At 36.0% G+C, this 23,949-nt stretch overlaps 1 long non-coding RNA gene and 1 other non-coding gene across 2 annotated transcripts in view; both read right to left on the minus strand.

The window, feature by feature from the left end:
• The window catches only part of LOC132517272 (uncharacterized), a 273,893-nt gene that overhangs the window by 220,660 nt on the left and 29,284 nt on the right, over nt 1–23,949 (minus strand). The window lies entirely within an intron of this gene.
• LOC132518923 (U1 spliceosomal RNA) lies at nt 21,725–21,888 on the minus strand. Its single transcript, XR_009540037.1, has one exon. It is a non-coding gene; the product is annotated as a U1 spliceosomal RNA (small nuclear RNA).

The following is a 23,949-nucleotide window of genomic DNA, read 5'->3' on the forward strand; positions in this document are numbered from 1 at the left end:
GGTGTAATCTGCAAGTATTAACCTCTGTTAAGTTTTGAGGTATGAAATGAAATGGATAACCCATTGTTTTTGTCTTTGGCATGAATTGTTTTGTTGAATATGAAACCATCTGTTACTTTATTGGGAGATATAAGTGAAGGTGGCAAATGCTTATTTATAATGGCCATCTTTTTCTTAGACTTGTTAAAGATAAAAAAAAAACTGTATGGGGCCCTAACAGAAATTCCAATTCCAGAACACCCAGAAGGTAAAACTCTCCTTTGAGCAATGGTTCTTTATTACTTTGAAAGGGGAAGAGAGATTTTAAACATAATTAAAATAGTGATCTTGCAAATCTTTCACCTACAGGAGATTTTTCTATTAATAATTTGTGCTACATAATAGGCCATTTGAAGATTAATTGACTATGTAGAAACCATGTGTTCAGGGTCCCTGGAACTATCTGACATTCATAGTTGTATACATTTTTCTCAATATGGTAGATGATCTGTGTTAAGATAACACCCTTGGAATCCACTAGCAGGAAGCGATGAATACTTTTATGAATGCATTGTGTTTCATGAGGTGTCTCTTTGACTGCATATTTCTTAGAGTAAAGGTACATTAATATTAGTCATCTACTTCTTTTAAAGTTTTAACGGTTTGCAGATAAGATGAACAGAAATAAACTTATTTACATAACAATGATTATTAAGAAATAAACTTTCCAACACCTTGCATAAACTCAAGGTACCCCATTATCCAGCTACCCTGTACCATTTTCTTCACCACATAAGGATCCAGAATATATTATCCATAATTCTGTCCTCTAAAACTTGAAATTCTGAATTGCAATGATTCTACCCAAATATCCATAAGACTTGTAAAAGAGTGGTATTTATAAATTTATCATTATTGTCCAATAAGTTGACAAAGATCAAAACCTGAAACTCTGTTTAGTCCAGGAGTCAACAAACTACTCTAGCAAGCTAAATCCAGCTTGGTGCCTTTTTTTTGGTAAATAAAGTTTTACTGGAACATAGCCATACCTATTCCTGTACTTATAGTCTATTACTTCTTTCATGCACAATGGCAGAGTTGAATAGTTGCAATAGGGCATAAAGCCTAAAATATTTACCATCTGACTATATACAGAAAAATTTTTGATCCTTGGTCTAGACTGTTTACTATGTTTCAATACCACATTCTTATTCATCAAATCTTGTTACTCCTACCTCTTAAATAAATGAATCTTTATTTCATTCACCTTCTCCATTATCTCTGCTACAAAGCTAATCCAGTTCCTTACTACTTCCCTGAATGAATACAACATCTTCTTAACTGGTTTCCTGTAGTCCCACCATAATCAATTCACCTTCAATACTAATGATGGGTAAAGAAGTGGGTCTAATGGAAACAACCTAAACGTCCACTGACAGATGAATGTGTAAAGAAGATGTGGTACACACACACACACACACACACACATACACACACACACACTGGAATATTACTCAACCATAAAAAAGAATGAAATAGTGCCATTTGCAGCAAACGTGAATGGACCTAGAGATTATCATACTCAGTGAAGTAAGTCAGAAAGAGAAAGACAAATACCACATGATATCACTTATATGTGGAATCTAAAATATGACACAAATCACACATCTATGAAACAAAAATAGGCTCATAGACATAGAGAACAGACTTGTGGTTGCCAAGGGGGAGGGGGTGGGGGGGGAAGGATTTGGAGTTTGGGATTAGTAGAGGCACACTATTATATACGGGATGGATAAACAACAAGCTTCTATTGTATAGCACAGGGAACTATAGTCAATATCTTGTGACAAACCATAATGGAAAAGAATATGAAAAAGAATGTATATATATATGTATATATATAAGTATAACTGAGTCACTTTGGTGTACAGAAGAAATTAACACAACATTGTAAATCACCTATATTCAATAAAATTAAAAAAAAAAGAAACGGGTCTATTAAACTTTCGGAGAGCTTAAGAAAACTGTCCAAATTTATTAGCATCTTGTATAAAGCTCTTCACATTCTAGGCTCAAATTAATTTAAATTAGACTTACTCATTGTCTTGCATGAAGTCAAGACTATTACCCAGCTACCCTGTACCATTTTTTTTCACCAGCATCTTGCTTTTTGCATATATTGTTTCCTCTTCTTGGGATGCCTATCTCCTCCTTAATCGACCAGACAAACTCCTACTCATATTTTAAGCCCTTTCTTAAATGTCGGATACACAGCCAAGCCCTTTCTGATTACCAATGGCTTAAATGTTAGTGTTTTCTAATGAGCCCTAATAGTACTTTGTATGTACCTCTTACCACATTGTATTGGACATACTTATTTGTATCTGATTTTTATACAGGTCATTTTCTGTGACATTTTTGTGAGTTTTTCAAGGACCAGGACCATGACTTAGTAACCTCTGTCTCTGAAGCCTTGAACAAAACCTGGCTGGGTAAATTAGTGTTTGCTTAATGGATAAATTAAAAAAAGTGGCATTCAGAGTATCCTAAAATCATGAGAGTCTTTTCTATGAAGCGGTTGCTGCCATTAAATCTCTATTTTAATTTACTCTGATTCCCACTTGCTTAATAACAGCTCTCAAATTAAAAAGTCAGTATATTATTTTAATATTATGAACAGGCGCTAAATGTATATGGGAATTTATTCATATTTGTAGAATAATTATCTGTCATAGCCATCATATACATAACGGCTATATGTATATGTGTTCATTATTTACTCAATCTACTGGGTGATTATTATTCCAGAATCCGTACTAAACTCTGGGGATAAAGTGATAAGCAAAGCAGACAGTCTCTTCCCTCATAAAGCTAACCATCTAGTAGGGGAGACAGACAATAAAATTAAATAGACAGACATACCTTTTGATTAGTTTTATATCAGAAATGAATAATATAATGTAACAGAAGATAGAAGTTGGGGCTACTTAAGGAGTTCAGGAAGTTTCTGTGAGGAGGTAACATTTGAGCAAAGATTGGAAGGATAAAATAGAGCCAGTAACTGTGGTAATTGTGTGGTAGTAAGACTATTCTAGGCAGAGGGAACAGCCTGAATCTAGACCCTGGGGCATGAAAAAGTTGAGCATTTTATGGAATGGATAGAGAGTTTTGTGGTTACGATTTAGTAACAGTGAGGTGGAATCAAATGAGGCTAAGAGCTAAAGATCTAACCGCACATTCATAGCCTTGACAGTGAAAGTTAGATTTATTCAAAAAATTTTAGGAAGCCTTTGGCAAGCTTTAGGCAAAGGATTAATTTCTACCAATTTGTGTAATAAAAAAAAAATTCTGGTTTCTGTGTTGAGATTGTATTGGAAGGGTAGAAGTTAAGAGATCATTAAATAGAACATTCTAATAAAGGCAAGAATTGTCAGTGCTTTGGTCTAGGTGCTAAGATAATAAGATGGATAAAGTGACTACATAGAGGTATCATGATTGAGAACACTAATTCATGATTGCTAGATACGATATCTGGTATCAACCCAGTGCCTTAGTCCATCACAAATGATGCCAAGATCATAACTTTGGTTCCAGATGGTTCTATGAGCTTTTTTATTCCATGATTATCAAGGGTCCAGAATAAGCCTCATATAGGTTCATATTCGGTAGACAGGGGGTGACAGTATGGTTGTGTAAATGTAAAATTTTCTCTATTAAAGAGATAATTCCTCATACTTATTCATTATAACTCCATGTATCATTCATTTAACACAGGGATTGGCAACCTTTCCTTAAGGAACCAGTGAGTAAATAGTTTAGACTTTGTGGACCGTGCAGTTTCTGTTACAACTACTCAGCTTTGCAGTTGTAGCACCGATGCAGTCATGGATATTATGTAATTGAACGTAAGTAGCTGTTTTCCAATAAAACTTTATTTATAAAACAGGCACTAAGTATGATTTGGTTTTGAGGCTGTACTTTGCAGATCTCTGATTTAGCATATGGGTAGTATACTACCATATACCAGGCTTGTTTTAGTTGAGCATATTATTACCTATATCTCACCTTGTGCTAACATACATCTGGATCATAATATTTAAATACCTTGTGAAATGTTGAAACTGAAATAAACATAGAATGATTTTAAGAACCAGAATAACAAAGATGGTTAAATTTATCATGATCCTATTTTTATCAATGAGTTTGAAAACAATTTATGAGTAAAAATGTTTCCCTATCTCAGCCTACTGAAATGCTATACTCACTTAAAGACCCCACTCAAATGCTTATTTTTTTGTGAACTTTCTAGTTCTTTGACCTACTCTCTCTGACAGAGTGATTTTGCCTATTCTCTGTAATTTCGCAGATTTAGTTCTTAGGTACATTATGGAGCTCATCATATTGTATTAAAACTATTTATGTGACTACGTCATTTATCATGCTCCAAGCTTTTGGTGAGCACTATTTCTTACTCATCAGTAATTTAGTAATCTTTTATTAAAAAATTCTTATTAGATACCAACTGTGTATAGACACTATTCTAAGTGCTGAGGATATAGTAGTGAATAATATAAGCTTGGTAGTTTTTGTTATAGGGAAACAGATACCACAAAAGTGAACAAGTATTTTCCATTAAAATTTAAAAGATCCGGGCTTCCCTGGTGGCGCAGTGGTTGAGAGTCCGCCTGCTGATGCAGGGGACACGGGTTCGTGCCCCGGTCCGGGAAGATCCCACATGCCGTGGAGCGGCTGGGCCCGTGAGCCATGGCCGCTGAGCTTGCGTGTCCGGAGCCTGTGCTCCGCAACGGGAGAGGCCACAACAGTGAGAGGCCCGCATACCGCAAAAAAAAAAAAAAAAATTAAAAGATCCATGAAGAAAATAAAATGATGAGTAATTAAAAAGAGTGCTTGGGAGTCTCTTTTAGCTAGGGTGGTCAGAGTAGACCACTTCAAGCTGCTGATAATTGAGGATATTTGAGGATTTGAATTATGAGAATGAGGTGGTCAGAGCTATGAGATGGAGCATACCACCTCCCCACAGCTCTCTCTCCAAGCAAGCAAGCAAACAAACAAACAAACAAAAAAATGGTATTAAAATAGCAAGTGTAAAGTCCCTGAGATTAAATTGATTTTGATAAGTTACAAAAACAGAAATAAGGACATTACAGGGTAAATGATGAGTTTAAGAAGTAGACAGGAACCAGATAATAAAAGCCTTGCAAACTACCTTGTACAAAGCTGTATTTTCCAAAAAGCACTACAACAAATAGCCTGTCTCACATGTTCTTCCAAAACTGTGCCACTTTCCCCATCAAGAGACAGCATCCATTTCACCTTCACACGAATCTAGGCTGGGCTTTCTGACTGCCTTGAGTAATAGAGTAAGGCAGAAGTAAGACTCTATGACATTCAAACCATACAAAGATAGGCTTTCTGCCTGGTTCTTTCTCAGGATGCTCACCCGTGGAACTCTGCCATCATAACATGAGGAATCTCAGGCCACATGAAGAGTCCCTTGTGGAGAGAAACTGGGCTCCTGGCTCTCAGAAATGATTGAGTTCCTAGCCAACAATCAGCACCCAATTGCTGTCTTGGAGAGGTTTGTTTGCAGCAATAGAAAACTAGAACATTTAGTGAGGAGCCAAGTTCACTTCATAATCTGTGCCTGGGACAGATAAGGCCATAATTAAATCAATAAGGATATTAATGGAATCACAGAGGAACACATGAATAAACAATAATTTCAGAAAATTTTTCCTCTGTGTAAATGAACTCAGATAATCTCAGTGACACTAATCTTAGCCATGATTTCTAAGTGTGCTTAAATTCAAACATTTATCATTGTATTTATTATTTTTTAATAGACTTTATTTTTTAGGGCAGTTTTAGCAGAAGGTAAAGATATTTCCCATATACCTCCTGCCCCCATTCATGTGGAGCCTCCCCAGTTATCAACCTCATTTCCTCAATTTTGCATTTGGAGACATCAATTTATATGTTATAATTTGGTTGCTATAGAAATATGTTGCCTTAAATTATTGAATATTTCATATATTTTAAGTACATTTTTATTGAAGCATGACATACCTAATGAAACATGCACAAATAATAGATATATAGCTTATGGAATTTCACAAAGAGAACACAACTGTGAAGACATTAAAAAACCAGAACATTACCATTACCTGCAGTCCAGAGTCCTCTTCATACCACTCGTAATCTCAACTCCTACTCCCAAAATAACCTCTAAGTTGACTTTTAACACATAATTTTGCCTGATTTAAAATGTATGTAAATGGAAGCATACAGAATGTACTTTTTTATGATTTTCATCATGCTGTAGTATAGAGGTATATTACATTAATTCTCATTCCTATGCAGTATTTCACTGTATGTATTTATCAAAATTGATGTACCATGCTACTCATGATGAACATTAGGGCCACTTCCAGCATTATTAAAAAGTACTTCTACTAGGCACATACGTAGGAGTAGAACTGCAAGGTTGCAGGCTTCGCATATGTTGTATTTAAGAAGATATCACCAGAGTGGTTGTACAAATCTTACTAATTGATACTTCCACCATTAGTGTGTTGAGAGTTCCTAATTATTCCACATTCTCACCAATGCTTGCAGTTGCCAGTCTTTTCATTTTAGGAAATCTGGTGAATATGTAGGGGTATCTCATAATGGTTTTATTTGCATTTCCTAATGACTAACGCTGTTGAGCACAGTTTCATATGTTTATTGAATATTTGGATACCTTCTTCTGTGAAATATCTATCAAGTCTGTCCAGATATTCTACTGCATTATTTGCCGCCTTCTTATTGACTGTAAGATATATAGGTATATTTTTCCAAATATATGTCCTTCCTTGCATAAAAGTATGACAATTTTTTCTCTCACTAGTCTCATGACTTTCACTTTCTTAATGATGTCTCTTAATTAACAAGAATTCTTTGCTTAAAAGATAGTCCAATTATGATGTTTTTTCCTTTATGTTCGTGACTTTTGGAGACCTACTTAGGAAATATTTGTCTATCTCTAGGTAATGAAAATTTTCTGTTATGCTTCCTTCTAGAAATATTTTACAATTTGATTCACAGTTCATGTAAAATTGATTTTTATATATAGATATCTATTTTTCTCATGTGTATCAAATTTATTATATGCCACTTATGAAATGATATCATACGGTATGCTCTTGTGTATGTGTGACTGACATTTCCCACTCAATCTAATGCTTATGAGATTTATCCATGTTGTATTATATAATTATAATTCACTCATTCTCTTAGCTGGATAATATGCCAATGTATGTATATACTATAATTCATTTATTCATGCTACTTAGAAACACATTTGGGTCACTTCCAGTTTCATGGTGAACATATGCACACATTTCAGTGGATACATAGTCAAACTGATGGCTTTGATGGTATGAACATGTTCTGATTTAGCAGATAATGCAGAAGAGCTTCTCAAATGGTTCAGTAATTTTACAGTCCAAACAGCACTGTACAGGCACTTTGAGTTTCTATAATTCATCAGATAACTTAGCATTTGTCCTTTTAAATTTTGCTCTTCTAGTGGTGTGTTGTGGTATTTTTTGCCATTTTAATTTTCATTTCCCTGATAACTAGTGGAGTTGAAGAATCTTTTACGTATTTTCCGGCCATTTGGGTATCTTCTTTTGAGAAGTGACTATTCAAGACAACGGCCCAATTTTATGTGAGGTTATCTGTCTTTTTGTTATTAATTTTTAAGATTTTTAAATGTATTCTGGATGCAAATCTTTTATTTGAGATATGTGTTATAAACATATTCTCTTACCAAATAATTTACATTTTTCCCTCTCTTAGTGGTGTTTCTTGATTAGTAAAATTTCTAAATTTACAGTATTCTATTTTTTTTCTTTTTAGCACCTTTATCCAATTAAAAAAAACCTTTTGCTAACCCCCAAATTGCACAGCTATTCTCTTTATCTTTTCTTTTAAATATTCTACATATTTATAATGAATAAAATATCTTACCTTATACTTTACAAGAGCTAGAATATGTTCTAATAACAGAGTTTTGAACTGAATAATTCTGAAAACATACAAAATGTGTGTCTGAATCTGTATCCAACTCCTCAACTATCTTCTTTTTACCAGTAAAATATCTTGCAACTACCCACTCCTACAAAGTTCCTAGAGGATAACTTTTATTTCATGTTTAATATTTGATAAAACTTTCAGATGATCTGAAAATTTGAAGGAGTTGGAATGGCTAGTTCTATAATGATCTTTTTTATTTCTGAGATTTATTTTGCCAAAAACAGACTAAAGATCCAAAACTGTGTAGTAAACAACTGAGAAATGAAAAAAAAAATATGATTCTTCAAGGTTTTGGAATTGTCTAAATGGTGCCAAGGTGTTTTATTCTCATTGATTAAAAATTCACCTTTGAAATGTAAACTGTATACAAGTGTGAATTTAACAGAAATTAAAAGTATGCCCCCCTTTTAAATGACAGATGCACAAGAGATTCACATACAACAGCTGTCTGGTCACTCACACAAACTCCTTATCATTTTCCAACACTTCAGACTGAGTGATTCTGACTGCCATTTGTTCCAGACCAAAGACTTTAAGACCAGACACAAATGTCTTTTAAATTGCATCTGATTAATATCCCTCAACAGCGTATTTGTCACTCCTAAAGACTCCACATATTTTTCTCCAAGGCAAACCTACTCTGAACTGATCTGAAGATGAAATGAGGCATGGTGAATAAGTACTACCAGATTCTAATGTTACTGAAACTCAGTAATCCTCACTGCTGGAAATACAACATTAATTTCCTGAAGCAGAGACATAAACTAAAATTTTTTCTCTCCAAAGTCTGGGTTCACCAAGAAAGGTGTTGATGCCAATATATAGATTTGATCAGTGAATAAAAAATAATGTGTTAGGTAATAGAGATACCACTTAGAAGGAGCCCTATTTGACCAAGTTTCCATACAATTCCTAAGAGAAACAAGATCAATTTTCTAATTTGGCAATGTTGTGAGAAAGGCAACCCCTCAGTTTTTTTTCTTAGTGTTTCAAGGTGTCAGTTCTATACTTCTCAGCAAAATGAGTTTTTCAAGCTCTTAAGCTCAAGAACTCTTCCAACCTAAGCAATTACGTTTTCTCTTTCACGAGTGATCTTTGACCTTGAAGTGAAAATGGATGGATACCCATTCACCTTTAAATACCATAAAGATTCACCTTTATAAAAATCATTTTTGCCTCATGATATTACTAAAATACAATTTATTTAGTTTCATGGGAAAGTGAACAAATGGGACCTAGTAAAACTTAAAAGCCTTTGCACAGCAAAGGAAACTATAAACAAGATGAAAAGACAACTTCCAGAATGGGAGAAAATATTTGCAAATGAATCAATGGACAAAGGATTAATCCCCAAAATATATAAACAGCTCATACAGCTCAATATTAAAAAACAAACAACCCAATCCAAAAATGGGCAGAGACCTAAATAGACATTTCTCCAAAGAAGACATACAGATGGCAAGAATCACATGAAAAGCTGCTCAACATCACTAATTACTAGAGAAATGCAAATCAAAACTACAATGAGGTATCACCTCACACCAATTAGAATGGGCATCATCAGAAAATCTACAAAAAACAAATGCTGGAGAGGGCATGGAGAAAAGGGAACTCTCTTGCACTGTTGGTGGGAAGGTAAATTGATACAGCTACTATGGAGAACAGTATGGAGGTTCCTTAAAGAACTAAAAATTGAATTACCATATGACCCAGCAATCTCAGGGCATATACCCTGAGAAAACCATACTTCAAAAAGAAGCATGTACCACAATGTTCAATGCAGCATCATTTACAATAGCCAGGACATGGAAGCAACCTAAGTGTGCATCGACAGATGAATGGATAAAAATGATGTGGCACATACATACAATGGAGTACTACTCAGCCATAAAAAAGAAATGAAATTGAGTTATTTATAGTGAGGTGGATGGACTCATACAGAGTCTGTCATACAGAGTGAAGTAAGTCAGAAAGAGAAAAACAAATACTGTACGCTAACACATATATATGGAATAAAAAAAAAGGTTCTGATGAACCTAGGGACAGGACAGGAATAAAGAGGCAGACATAGAGAATGGACTTGAGAACACGGGGAAGGGGAAGGGGAAGGGGAAGCTGGGACGAAGTGACAGAGTAGCATTTACATATATACACTACCAAATGTAAAACAGATAGCTAGCTAGTGGGAAGCAGCCACATAGCACAGGGAGATCAGCTCAGTGCTTTGTGACCACCTAGAGGGGTGGGATAGGGAGGGTGCGAGGGAGATGCAAGAGTGAGGGGATATCGGGATATATGTATACATATAGATGATTCACTTTGCTATACAGAAGAAACTAACATAACATTGTAAAGCAATTATACTCCAATAAAGATGTTAAAAAAAATAGACATATGCACCCCAATGTTCATTGCAGCACTATTTACAATAGCCAGGTCATGGAAGCAACCTAAATGACCACTGACAGACAAATGGATAAAGAAGATGTGGTACATACATACAACGGAATATTCCTCAGCCACAAAAAGGAAGGAAATTGGGTCATTTGTAGAGATGTGGATGGACCTAGAGACTGTCATACAGAGTGAAGTAAGTCAGAAAGAGAAAAACAAATATTGCATATTAACGCATATACGTGGAATCTAGAAAAATGGTACAGATGAACCGGTTTGCAAGGCAGAAACAGAGACACAGATGTAGAGAACAAATGTATGGACACCAAGGGAGGAAAGCAGGGGTGTTGGTGGTGGGATGAATTGGAAGATTGGGACTGACAATATATACACTAATATGTATAAAATAGATAATAAGAACCTGCTGTATAAAAAAATAAATAAAATAAAATTCAAAAAATAAAATAAAATAAAATTTACTTAGTGTCATGGGAAATGAAAATCAATCCCCTGGAACTTTTTAAGCACTTTTTTCTTAAGCTCACCTAGTAAATATCTCCTCTTTGAAAAGATAAGAGAAAAGCATTTTTTCTATTGATATTACCAGATTCTCAGACTCTGAATGGAACACAGTAAATTCTCTAGACCAGTGCTATCCTACAGAAATATAATGTTAGCCACAAATGTGAGCAACATATGTTATTTTACATTTCTAGTAGCCACATTAAATAATATATAAAAAACAGGTAAAATTAAATTTAATAATATGTTTTATCTAGCACAATATATAATAATATCATTTCAATATGTAATCACTATAAACAATTAATAAGATATTTACTTTTTTTGGAAACTAAGTATTTAAAATCCAGTGTGTTTTATACTTCCAGCACAAGTAATTTGGAATAGCTACATTTTAAGTGTTCAGTAGTCACATGTATTTGGTGGTTACCAAATTGGGCAGTGCAACTGTAGAATATTTGCAGAAACACTTGGAATAAAACCTAGTCTTTTATATATCTATAGTCTTTTTATGTCTATTTTTTCCAATTGTTCTTTCTGCCTTTCTTTTCTTTTTTAGTCATCAGTCTTTTTTAGCTCTTTACTTTTTTAGATACACCAGACTGATCTCTATTTTCCTTCAAACTAGCAAAAGAGACTACTGGAATTATACAATTCTGATCAAAAGACATGAATTCTAAGGCAAATATTGAATTGCTTATAATTATTGATAATTAGTTTGTTTTAAAGTTTTCTTTTAATAGTAATTTTTTTTTCTGCCTAGGATAAAGCTATGTCCATCATTCATAAACTATGTGAATTTAAGCAAATTAATTTGACTCAATAAGTTTCAGGTTTCCACTCCTAATGCAGAGAAACAATATTTTTTCATAGGATTGTTCTAAGAATTTGGTGAAGTCATGCTTATATACCTAGTTCAGGACCTGACACATTATAAGCACTTATATAACACAAATAGACATGCTTATTGTTTTCTAGGTATTTTTCATAAACTGGAAAGCACAGTGTTTTCTTTGTCTGACTTTTTCATTTACAGTGAGAAGCAAAAAAGATATAATAAGCTACTCCAATTCACACACCTACTAAACAGAAATCACATTTTTTCAAAATATTCCTCCGCTCAAATAGCAATGCCTCACTGATCTTTTTAAACATAATAATTCCATTCACATTCAGAAAACTGACATTTTTCCACTTCACTGTGATATTTTTCACTGCTTTGTACAGGAAATTCAACTTCAAGACCAGATTTTAAGGTAACTTTCGACCCAATAAAACTTAATTACAATGCTATATAAAATTTCATTTTCAAAATTTTTTTAGTAAAAGAGAAATAACTCATTTAAAATATATTAAAGTTCTCAACCAGTCAATAATTTCAATTAACTTGAGATGTTTTTCCTGATTACACTAGAGAAATGAGAGTGTGCAGTGCAATCTATCTCATAAAGATTATTTCTGTCATTTTTATCTAATTCTGCTTATATCACCCTTCTACCCACTCCAAATCCATTCTTCACACAGCACCCAGAGTCATCTTTTCAAAAACATAAATCAGATGTCCTTCATATATCAGAGACCTCACATTACTTTCAGAATGAAACCCAAACACCCTAAAGGGCCCCACTGATCAGTTCCAGTCCTACTGAACTCATTTCCCATCAGTTACCACTGCAGCTCCTTCATTACACCCATCCAATACTGGCCTTCTTTCTCTTCTTCAAAATCTCCATGCTTGGGCTTCCCTGGTGGCGCAATGGTTAAGAGTCCACCTGCCGATGCAGGGGACACAGGTTCGTGCCCCGGTCCGGGAAGATCCCACATGCCGCGGAGCGGCTGGGCCCATAAGCCATGGCTGCTGAGCCTGCGCGTCCGGAGCCTGTGCTCCGCAACGGGAGAGGCCGCAACAGTGAGAGGCCCGCGTACTGCAAAAAAAAAAATCTCCATGCTTGATGCTCAGGTGAGGTGTTTACACTTGGCTATGTTCTTTGCCTGTAATATTCTACTCTCTCTTTTTTTTTTTTTTAACATGGAAAGGTACTCATGATTTATTGCTGAATAAAGAAAGCAAGTTACAGAACATGATTTATTAAAATAAATGTGCAAAGTTATCTTTGGGATATTAAAATGGGAAAGCATGAGTTTTCATTTACACCAACATATATATATATATATTTTTGTAACATCTTTACTGAAGTATAATTGTTTTATAATGGTGTGTTAGTTTCTGCTTTATAACAAAGTGAATCGGCTACACATATACATATATCCCCATATACCCTCCCTCTTGCGTCTTCCTCCCACTCTCCCTATCCCACCCCTCTAGGTGGTCACAGAGCACCTAGCTGATCTCCCTGTGCTATGCAGCTGCTTCCCACTAGCTTTCTATTTTACGTTTGGTAGTGCATATATGTCCATGCCACTCTCTCACTTCGTCTCACCTTCCCCTTCCCCCTCCCCATGTCCTCAAGTCCATTCTCTACGCTTGTGTCTTTATTCCTGTCCTACCCCTAGGTTCTTCAGAACCTTTTTTTTTTTAGATTCCATATATATGTGTTAGCGTACTCTCTCTTAATTAACATGCTGTTCTAATTTCAAATGTCACCTCCTCAGAAACTTTTTCTCTGACCGAACTACCTAAAGAAACAACCTAATTAAAACCTGAATTATCTTTTACCCACATCCCATCATTCTCTAACCTATTACTGTTTTCTTTATGGCTACTTTCACAATCTGAAACTCTTATGTATTTGTTGACCTATTTAAGGGATTCATCCCTCTTCCGGTCCAATTTAATATAAATCCTTCAGGGAAAAGACCACATACATCCTATTCCTCACTGAATCCCTGCACCTAGGGGACTTTGTTTAATTAATAAATCCCTTACAGAGGAACAGTGCTGATTTGGTTGGTCTCATTCCAGACACTGTAATGGGTCATACTTCAGGGTATAAAGATTTTCAAGGCAATGGAAGACCTAGTAAGCATATACTCCTTCAAAGAAGAGAGGACAAAGTTCTGATCTTTCTTCCTTCAGTAAGTCCTGATTATGGGTCATACTTCTTGTGGTGCACGTGACAAAAACAAATAGAGTGGACCCTCTTTGTAATTGACACCAATGCACATGAGGAAGGATCAAAGCATTGTTTAGATCCAAGGGTTTCTGTACATAATATTTGGTTTTCAGAGGATATACTTATGTAATAAAAGCCTGCCAATCACTACACTGCTACATAGCAGTGTAGCATTCAAATTTTATAAGGCATTCATATTCTTTGGCAGTTTTATATTTTTTTTTCATTTTTATGGCCAAAATATTTTATAGAGGACAATTACAATAGGGGAAAGAAACTATTTCATGGTTTCATTAATAATGTTATTAATACGTTGGTAAATATTTCTGGACTTTTTTATTTTCTTTTTTCACGGACTTAAAAAATGGAGATACGAAGTGACTGATAGAGAGGAGAAGGTGATTGGGAAGGCGAGAAGTCATTTTCAGTACTGAAATCTTTTTCTCTATTCTTTAATCTTTCCATCTCAATAAATATAAAAATATGACTTCCATTTTTAACTTAGAAAAGACATTTAAATTGCAGAGAAGTACAAAGGATAGAAATAAAAAATATACATGAAACCACCATCAACTGTACATATTTTCTCACATTTGTTTCACATATATCTCCCTATCTCTCTCCCTCTCCAACCCCCTCTCTCCTTACCTGTTTATCTAAAATAAATTATTAAAGATGAGATACACATCCTGTTTGCACTTCTTGTCATCTTATTACCCTTCCTCTCCCTCCAGGGACAATCACTCTCACAAACTTAGTGCTTATCCCTATTTGTCGACCTTGATCAATTCTGTTTCCAGGAACACTGTATTGTCTCCTGTTTTTTGTTTTTCTTTTTTACCAAAAGGTTTTCATATCATTTATGTATTTATATCTATATATATCTGCAATCTGCTTTTCATTTGCTTCCAACTCAACATGAGAAATGAGGAAGGAAGGAATGGAGGGAGGAAAGAAGGAAGGAAGGAAGGAAAAGAAAGAAACGCCATCAATATAAAAATTATTCATTCTGTATGAAAAGTAATAAAACTGAAGAGTTTGATTTCAAATTACACTTAGAAATACTGCAGAGAAGCGCATTAAGTTGTAGAAGTCAAACAAACATTGGGGAGTGGAGAAATGTATAGCCAGAGCACATTATTTATACTTACCATCTTGGAAAAGAAAGGAGCATGCCTAACTCTAGGCAGCAATAGTCCACAGAGAAAAGAAGTTAATTTATCTTGTGCAAAAACTGGGAGAACACCAAAAAGCTTAATAATTTAGTCTCCAATACATGTTTGTTATTAATATTTACCTTTAAGGAAAGGTGGAATTGGTTTTATGTTTAAGAACATCATTTTTGTTATTTAAAAATGACATGATGAGTAGGTTGATAAGGATGTTTCTATATAAATAACGAGGGAATTTCAAGAAAGGACTGATAAAATCCTTGTATATAATTTCATAAATGTGATAACTTTCTTTTTCACAAAAAATATTTATTTTTAAGGATACTTCTTGGAGGAAGCTGTCTCCATTAGTACTGGATAAATAGCTTATCTATGCACATTTCAATTAATTAAAACATATTTTGAATGTTCACATCAATTATTCTAAAGTGGACCATATGATAACATTTGATTTCTCAAACCCATGGAGACTAATGAGTATTTCTTCAATACCTATTATTTGGCAGTAACTAAGCAAAAGGGATGTGACAATGAAAAATAACAGGGAAAGTCTTTCCCCTGAGGGAGTTAATATTTTAGTGGGATAAGAGGAACAATAACCAAACACATAAATTTTCAGTTGGTGTCATATACTATAAAGTAAAATAAATCTTAATGAGGAGGCTAAGAGTTGGATGCCCTGTTTAATAGGAGGTGGTCAACCAAGGAAGGTCATTCAGACGTAGGTAGTTTTCAGTTGAGACTTCAAGGAACTGAAGATTAAGCCATGTTTATTATTGTATATATGAAGAAATAAAAGAATTACTAAGATAGGTAATGTAGGAATCTTGAAGCAAGAAAAACTAGTAGACATCCTAAGATAAACCCCTTGTTTTAGGTGACCTTTAGTAGGTTATATGTTCTAATTCATTCTGAATTCTACTGGCTTGTTTCTTCTCCCTATAATTAACATTTTGTACGAAAAATAATTGGGGATTATGTTTGAATAGAATCTGAAAACAACATTTTGTGGATCATACCATCAATATCTTCATTTTACAAATGAAGAAACTGAAGCTCAATTAGGTAGATCACTGGCCCAAAGAGACAGAGCAGGAACCCAAACCAATGCTTGCTGTCCCAAAGCAGTAATCTTCTCACTTCTATATATTAAGCAAAGTTGACCTCAGTTTGGCACGACTGGCTTCCTGGATGTTGCAGACCATGCGGCCTTAATTCCTGTGTCACTGCTCTTGCCCCTGAGGTGCCCTTTGCCTGGACTGCCTTTCCACCACTAGTGAACTTATCTATGATCCAATGTCAGCCTCTCAGGCTGCCTCCACGGGGCTCTTTCTATGACCAGGCTTCCCTTGGGAAAGAGCTTTCAATCCTCCCCTGAATCCTGCTATTTGAAATCTTAGGTTTCATGTGTGGTTGAGATAGTGCTGAACAGTCAATGATAGAATTCTTAATTTTTCCTGTGCTGTGATACTGGCCTACCTCTGTATCCTGAAACTTTGGACGACACTATTATTCTGAGTTGTAATCTAAGAAAGCTCACTCCAAACCCTTACGACTATTCCCACCTCATTTTTTCAGCCCTAATTCAACAATAATAATCTTATATACGATTAATTTTGACAGAGACAGGTGTAAAAATGTGTACATATTATTGATGTGAGTTATATCAAACTTCAGTGTTCATTTCCAATGGAAAAATACATCCAACCCTTCATTTCTACTTTTAACAACTGAAACATCTTGTGACTCATCACTTAATACTTAGAAAGGTAACTTATCAGTATAGTAACTGGCTATTCTCTTACCTTTCTCATAGAATGAAAGTACAACTTTTATTCACATTAGAAGTTAGTGACCAGTTAACTGATTAACTAATTAACTAATGATTTAATATATTAAGTAAAATTTGTGGATGGCAATTTGGAAGCAAAGAAGCACTGTGACAACTTAGGAGTGGAATCCAGAAAGGTGTTTGCATAGAATTTTTTGATGCTTCATATTTATAGCCAATCTATTTCGGTTAGGTGATTATTCTTATTAATAATCATCTGACATAGTGACTAAAACAATATTCTCACTGACTTAGACAAAAGCATACATCACTTCTGTCTGGAGGCAAAATCAGTATACTTTAATTATTGAAAGTTATAGAGTTTCTCACATAAGTTGATTCATAATAATTTGTATTTTAAAATGGAAATGTCAACTGTCATAAGGTATACCAGTAACTAGAGGAAGTTTTACCAAACCTTATAGTAACTACAGAACAGATGCTCATTCTGTGCTAGTTTTCTCTCCTCTTTTATCTGCAGAGTAGACAGCATGGAGATTGAAATATCATAGTCAGATTGTTGTATTTAAGAATGCAGACTCTGGAATCCCAGTACCAGCACTTGCTAGCTCAACACATTAGAAAAGTCTGGAAACAGATGGTTGTGAACCAATCATTATGGTTATTATTTAGAAATAGAACTCCAGAATTTGTAAAGGAATTACAGATGGGACAAAACAGGTATACAGTTCAAGAGATTTGGAGCAGAAGACAAGCAGTAAAGTTACTTAAACTAAACTACAAGGAAGACTTTGGGGACAAGAACTAAGCAAATACTTAGTTATTAGAACCAACGTTACTTTTCTAAGCCAATCACTCAGGTGCTAGGGTAGGGTAAAAATACTGCAATGAAGTCAACATGAGCCACACTGCCCCTAACTTGTCCAACCCTCTAGGCGTGAAGACTGGCAATGGTATGCCAGGAGGCTTCAGGGTCTTTCTTTACCACACTATTTATGAGGACCCCTTCACCAACTCTGCCCCTTTCTTTGGTGGTTTCCACCCTCTTAAATTCTTCTTTGTCTGCAACCACTACGGTAGGGCCTTCAATAGGTGATCTGGATGAAGATGAAATAGCATTTGGTGCCTTTGATAGCTTTCGCTTCAAAGGGATGAGTAGGATCCTAGGCAAGCCCCATAATCACAGTACCTTCAGCAAAAAGTGCAGAGCTCACCTATGGTATCTCTGGAGGGAACCCATCATGCCTACATCAACCTCATGAAGAACCAAGTTGAGAGTATTGATTAGGGAAGATGAGGACATTCCCGTTCCTTCCAACCAGCTGGTTGAGCGTTTCCCCTCCTTATTCTTGTTCATAACTCCTCACTCACTCTACCCATAACATTTTCCTCATTATGTCTCAATTTTTCTTTGTTACTGTACATCAGTAATTTCCGCAAGCTACATATTTCCAACATTGATGTCTGGGTGTTTCCTTTCCCTTGCGATAAAGTCATAAAGCCAGGCACTGGACAGAGACTCCACAGAAAAAGGTCCAGTTTAAAGTTTCTTCCCACAGCTAGTAAAGATCCTTAAGCTGTGCCTCCCCTTTTTTAATGCTTTACCTAAGCCACCCCTGTATCACATACCAATACCTTCCAAAAGCATAACATCATCCAAAGATCACCCAGCTCTGAATCTAAAGACTCTGGCTACTATCTTTAAAAATGTAAAAAAAAAGCAATTATTTTCAGGGGAAAAAGGGTCTCCTTTCCCAAAACCCTTAACACATAGACTGTCTTGTGATGAGTGAGAGATTTAGAGATCTAGCCCAAGCCAGAGGGACCTGAGTACTACTTGAATATGTTGTAGGAAAAAAATTGTGCTTCAGTGGAAAACTATACATATATTGTAGCATACTCTTCAACATTTCCTGATTCTGATTCTATAGGAGTTATTTTATGACTCTATAAGTTATGGATCACTGATAACAATACAAAATATAAAATAAATCTTGTCTATAGACATGCAAATGAGTTGTTTAGAGTGGAGAGACCAACCCCCTATTCTCCCCACCTGTACCCCACACCTGGGGAAAAAATAATATTGTGTCCATTTGCTCATTTATTTTAATATTCCTGATCTAAATGTTTCTGTTCTTTTGAATTCACCTTTAAATAGGCTATAACATATGTCTGGTTCCTTTACTATGAGTGAAATAAAATCTTTAACATGTGTTCATTTTACATTTGTATGACAGTCACAATTTTACTCTTTTTTTGAAAATCACTTTTAACAACTTTGGAGGTCTTCCACTGAGATGTCAGTTTTGAGCTCAAACCGACTGAGAATTTCATGCCCATCAGGAAGAGAACAGCTCTTTAATAGCTGGACCAGTGAGTTTTTGTATTCCAGTCTTTACTATTGACCCACAGCTGACATTTTAGATTTAAAGATGTAAGCTCTCTTTATCTCTGTTTCTATGCCTGTATGTCAGTGATTCAGAAAAGCTTTCGTCTCTTATTTTGTGGGTATTTAACACTTTCTATTTTATATATAAAAATATTGAATATAGGTATTCCATTTACTGCTAGATGGTAGGAATATATTACATTACAAAGTCTTTTTAGTAACAAGAGCATTGTTACCAATTGGCTTGTAGAGGTTAATAAGGACATATATAAATACAATATTTCTAAACTCCCAAGAAAATAAGGAAGTTTGATTTCTAATGCTTTAAATATGCTAGATTAAGGAAATATTTTTTAAAAACATTTAAAGAGTCCGAATTCATATAATTTAGGTAAATCTTTGGCATATGAGATTAGTTAACAATTTTGGTATAATAAAACAGCTGTGTCTTCTCTGAGTTATCAGTGTTAAATGTGATACAAACTTTTAAACATTCTACTGAGGTATGCTTTTCTAAATTTATAAAGATTTTCAGATCAAATAAGCTAAAATAACACCAAATTAATGTTGAAGATACTGAAAGGTGTAAATCTGTGTTTTGCTAAATTAAATCATTATTCAAAAAACTTTATTTCAACAGCAACTGTTTTTGTGGTATGTCACCTTGAATAAAACTTCCAAGATCTTTAGGTGACTAAAACCTGGAACTGATATTAAATTAAGTGAATGGATATTCATTAGATGCCTAGATCATTTCTAAGTAAGAACAGAATACTAAAAGGTTGATCACTAAGTATAATTTTGTTTATATGCTTTCGCTTATTTTTATATACTATACAGAGGCATCTTTGAGTCTGCTACTGAATATTTGATTCTTTGGCTATTTTGCCATTTCTGCCATTTTAAGAAGTTGTATACAGTTGTTAGTAGCTAGAGAAAGTTGTGTTACATGTATTTATTAGCTCTGCAAGCCTTCTAAAATAAAAGTGTATGACAAGACATTCTTAATTATCCACTTCATCTCTTCCCCTGAACAAAGTAATCCTAAACTGGGTTCAGAATTTTTTGTTGTTGCCCTCTAAATCTCTTTACATTTTTCAAACTTACTGAGGATCCCAAAGAATTCTTCTTTTTATGTGTAGCTGAAACTAGCACCTTTCTTCTTTTTGCCTGAGCTACTTGGATGCCATAAACTTCAACCCTAAAGTGTGGCAGAAACAGAAGACACCATCCTCCTATTAGAAGAAACAAATCTATTACAAAGGAAAATATTGGGGGTTAGGTTAAACAGGGACCACACTTTTTCTTTAAATTTTATTTTAACATCTTTATTAGAGTATAATCGCTTTAAAATGTTGTTTTAGTTTCTGCTGTATAACAAAGTGAATCAGCTATATGTATGCTATATGTATGCATATATCCCCATATCACCTCCCTCTTGCGTCTTCCTCCCACCCCCCCATCCCACCCCTCTAGGTGGTCACAAAGCACCAAGCTGATCTCCCTGTGCTATGCGGCTGCTTCCCACTAGCTATCTATTTTACATTTGGTAGTGTGTATATGTCCATGCCACTCTCTCACTTCATCCCAGCTTCCCCTTCCCCTTCCCCATGTCCTCAAGTCCATTCTTACAGAATTTGCTAGCATAAAATATTTTGTTTTTATGGTCTAAATTTTCTCTTTGAAAGAATTTTTTTTTCTGTTGGAGGGTAAGACAGACAAACTGTATGTGACACAACCCAGAAGACACTGCCCAGAGCAGTGACATAGGAAACCTGAGGAACCTAACATCCAAGGCTCTCTGGGAGGCATGGAAGGGCACAGTTACTGGTTCTTGACATCTTCGACACTTGTAGGAAGTCTGCACTTGTATCTGACCTGCTTGCTGCTCCCTCAGGATTTTCATGCTCGCAGAACCTGTTTAGTTCTGAGGACTGGCCTTTGTCTCTCAGCTTTGCAGAAGGAAGGAAGGGGGCCTGCAATCACAGCAATATTTAGCTATGGGTCCCACCTGGGCCTGAAGGACTTTTTTGTGTTGACTACGTTCCCTTACATGAAGTCCACAACTTAGACCCAGTCCATTCTGTAAGGTCAGGTTCATGACTGGCATTGATCCTGACCTTCAGTATCTCCACTATCGCAAGACCAGACTGTTTGGATCAGGGCCTGCCTGGGCTCTGCTCAGAGGTTGGTACTAGTTTGTTTTGAGTGACCTATTGACTTTTCTTTCTCCTGAGACAAATCCACTGTAACAAATGTCTCATCCTTTGCCTGGGTTTACTTTTTTTTTTTTTCCCCTTAGGGGAAAGCGCGAACGCAGTCCCCCACTACCACAAATTATGCAGTCGAGTTTCCCACATTTGGGGAAATCACAGGGGTCAGCACATCCGGAGTGCAATGGATAAGCCTCGCCCTGGGAAAACCACCTTCGTGATCATGGTATGTCCCCTGCCAGGTAAGTATGGGGTTTACTTTTTTGAAGATCCTGTTCCTTATGGGGAAGGATCTGAGGTGTCTTTCTCAGGAAGGTGTCTGTCCTGGGCACCAGAGTGAAGCTTAACTTCACTCTGGCAAGGGAGGTCCCCAACCCAGAATCCACTTCTGAATGCTTTCCTAGTATGAGTCCTTTTTGTTCTTTTGGGTCTAAATCAGCGCTCTAACTCTTTCTCAGGAATTAAAACTTAGGGATTTATACTCTTGCCTATTGAGTGTGCCCTATCTTTCCTCCACCTGCGTAGTTCAGCTACACTGTGCCAGATTTTATTTTTGGTGCAGGGAGAGAGGACTGAAAAATATGTTTCCTCTGTTCCCCAGTCTGACGTGCCTCTGCAAGTCTATGGCCAGTATCAAAGTGGGGCCATCTCAGAACTACCTGCCCTTTTGCATCCACAGGTATGGGTTAGCAATAGTACTATCCATGGTGGGCAGCATCTGCTTTGTGATTACTTCTTCCCCATGAACTTCTTAATGATTTGTTCCAAGGAACTGGGAAACCTTGGTTATGGAGTCTGCTCCTGAACCCTCAGAAGGGTGTCTAAGGAGGGAAAGGTGACTTGGTAAAGAGGCCAGAATTGTACCTTTCTGATCTGATACAATAGTATGGATTAAGAACCTTAATAGGATCTACTGTTTCTTCCACATACAGCCAAATATTAGCTGGGTGCAGCTTTACTCCTTGAGTTCTTGGAAATGACCCCATCATTTTCAAGGTCGTCAAAGACTGGAGTTTTTGCAGGAATTTTTGCTCATCCCCATGTCTTTACTCTCAGAATTTCTTCTTTTAACTCCAGCTGCCCTACAAAATCTGGTCTTTCTTTGGATCAACCCAGACATAGAACCCAGTCCCAACTTGAAGTTTACCCCCAAACCCCACTTGCACAAAAACAAACAAACACACACACGACTGAGCAATATATCCTCAATTAAATATATCATAAGAGTGACAAAGCAAGAGGGAAGTGCTAGCACATCCCATGGTAAATAATTTAACAACCTCTCTTAGTAACTGTTTGTCTGCCATGTCCTTTGAGGTGTTCTGCCCTGAGGTCTATCAAGTCCCCTCATCTACGCATGGAGTGCCTACCCTGCTGGTACCTCTCTCCCAGGTCCTTATCACCCCTAACATTTTAAATGTTCAAGTCTCCTACATCCTACTCTAAGCCACACACCTAAACACAGTGTGTTGTGGAAAGTGAGTGAGGATTTCTCCATAGCAAAATCCAATTTCTTTTTTTTTTTTTTTTTTTTTTGCGGTACGCAGGCCTCTCACTGTTGTGGCCTCTCCCGTTGCGGAGCACAGGCTCTGGACGCGCCATGGCTCAACGGCCATGGCTCACGGGCCCAGCCGCTCCGCGGCATGTGGGAGCTTCACGGACCGGGGCACGAACCCGTGTCCCCTGCATCGGCAGGCGGACTCTCAACCACTGCGCCACCAGGGAAGCCCTCCAATTTCTTATGAGATCACCTGGGATTACACAGAGCAGGATTTATGGTTGTACTGAATTACATACATAGTTATTTCCTCTGTGAATGGTTGCTTGATTTTTCTATTCTATTCTATAACTTCACCCAACCTACTATTCACTTTCTAATATTTTCAAAAATAAATAATGAAGTTACTTGACTGTGTGTATATATTATACACACACATGCATACATATGTCTACATGTGAACTATACATATAACAGAGTTGGACTAATGTCAGTTTCATTATTAAGATTACAAACTGCTGAAATCAAGCACTACATCATTTACTTTGACTTCCTCAATTGCCCTCCAATTTTAATGAGCCTTGGTCTAGGACACCACACCTTCTCACCCATATGATGGGGTTTTATCAAGATTGACAGCTCCTTTTTTGGCAGTTCTTTCCTGTAATAAAAGCTTCTCCATAGTCAGCTCTCCACAAAAACTTAGACTTCACCTTGTGCCCTGCCCCATATCTGCTCTCACTGCACTGCAGGAAGTTTGTTTAGAAAATTCCCTCAAAATCCTAGGATCTCTGGCATTATTATTTATGTAAA

The sequence above is a fragment of the Lagenorhynchus albirostris genome, chromosome 3 (assembly GCF_949774975.1).
Source record: "Lagenorhynchus albirostris chromosome 3, mLagAlb1.1, whole genome shotgun sequence".
Lineage (NCBI taxonomy): Eukaryota > Metazoa > Chordata > Mammalia > Artiodactyla > Delphinidae > Lagenorhynchus > Lagenorhynchus albirostris.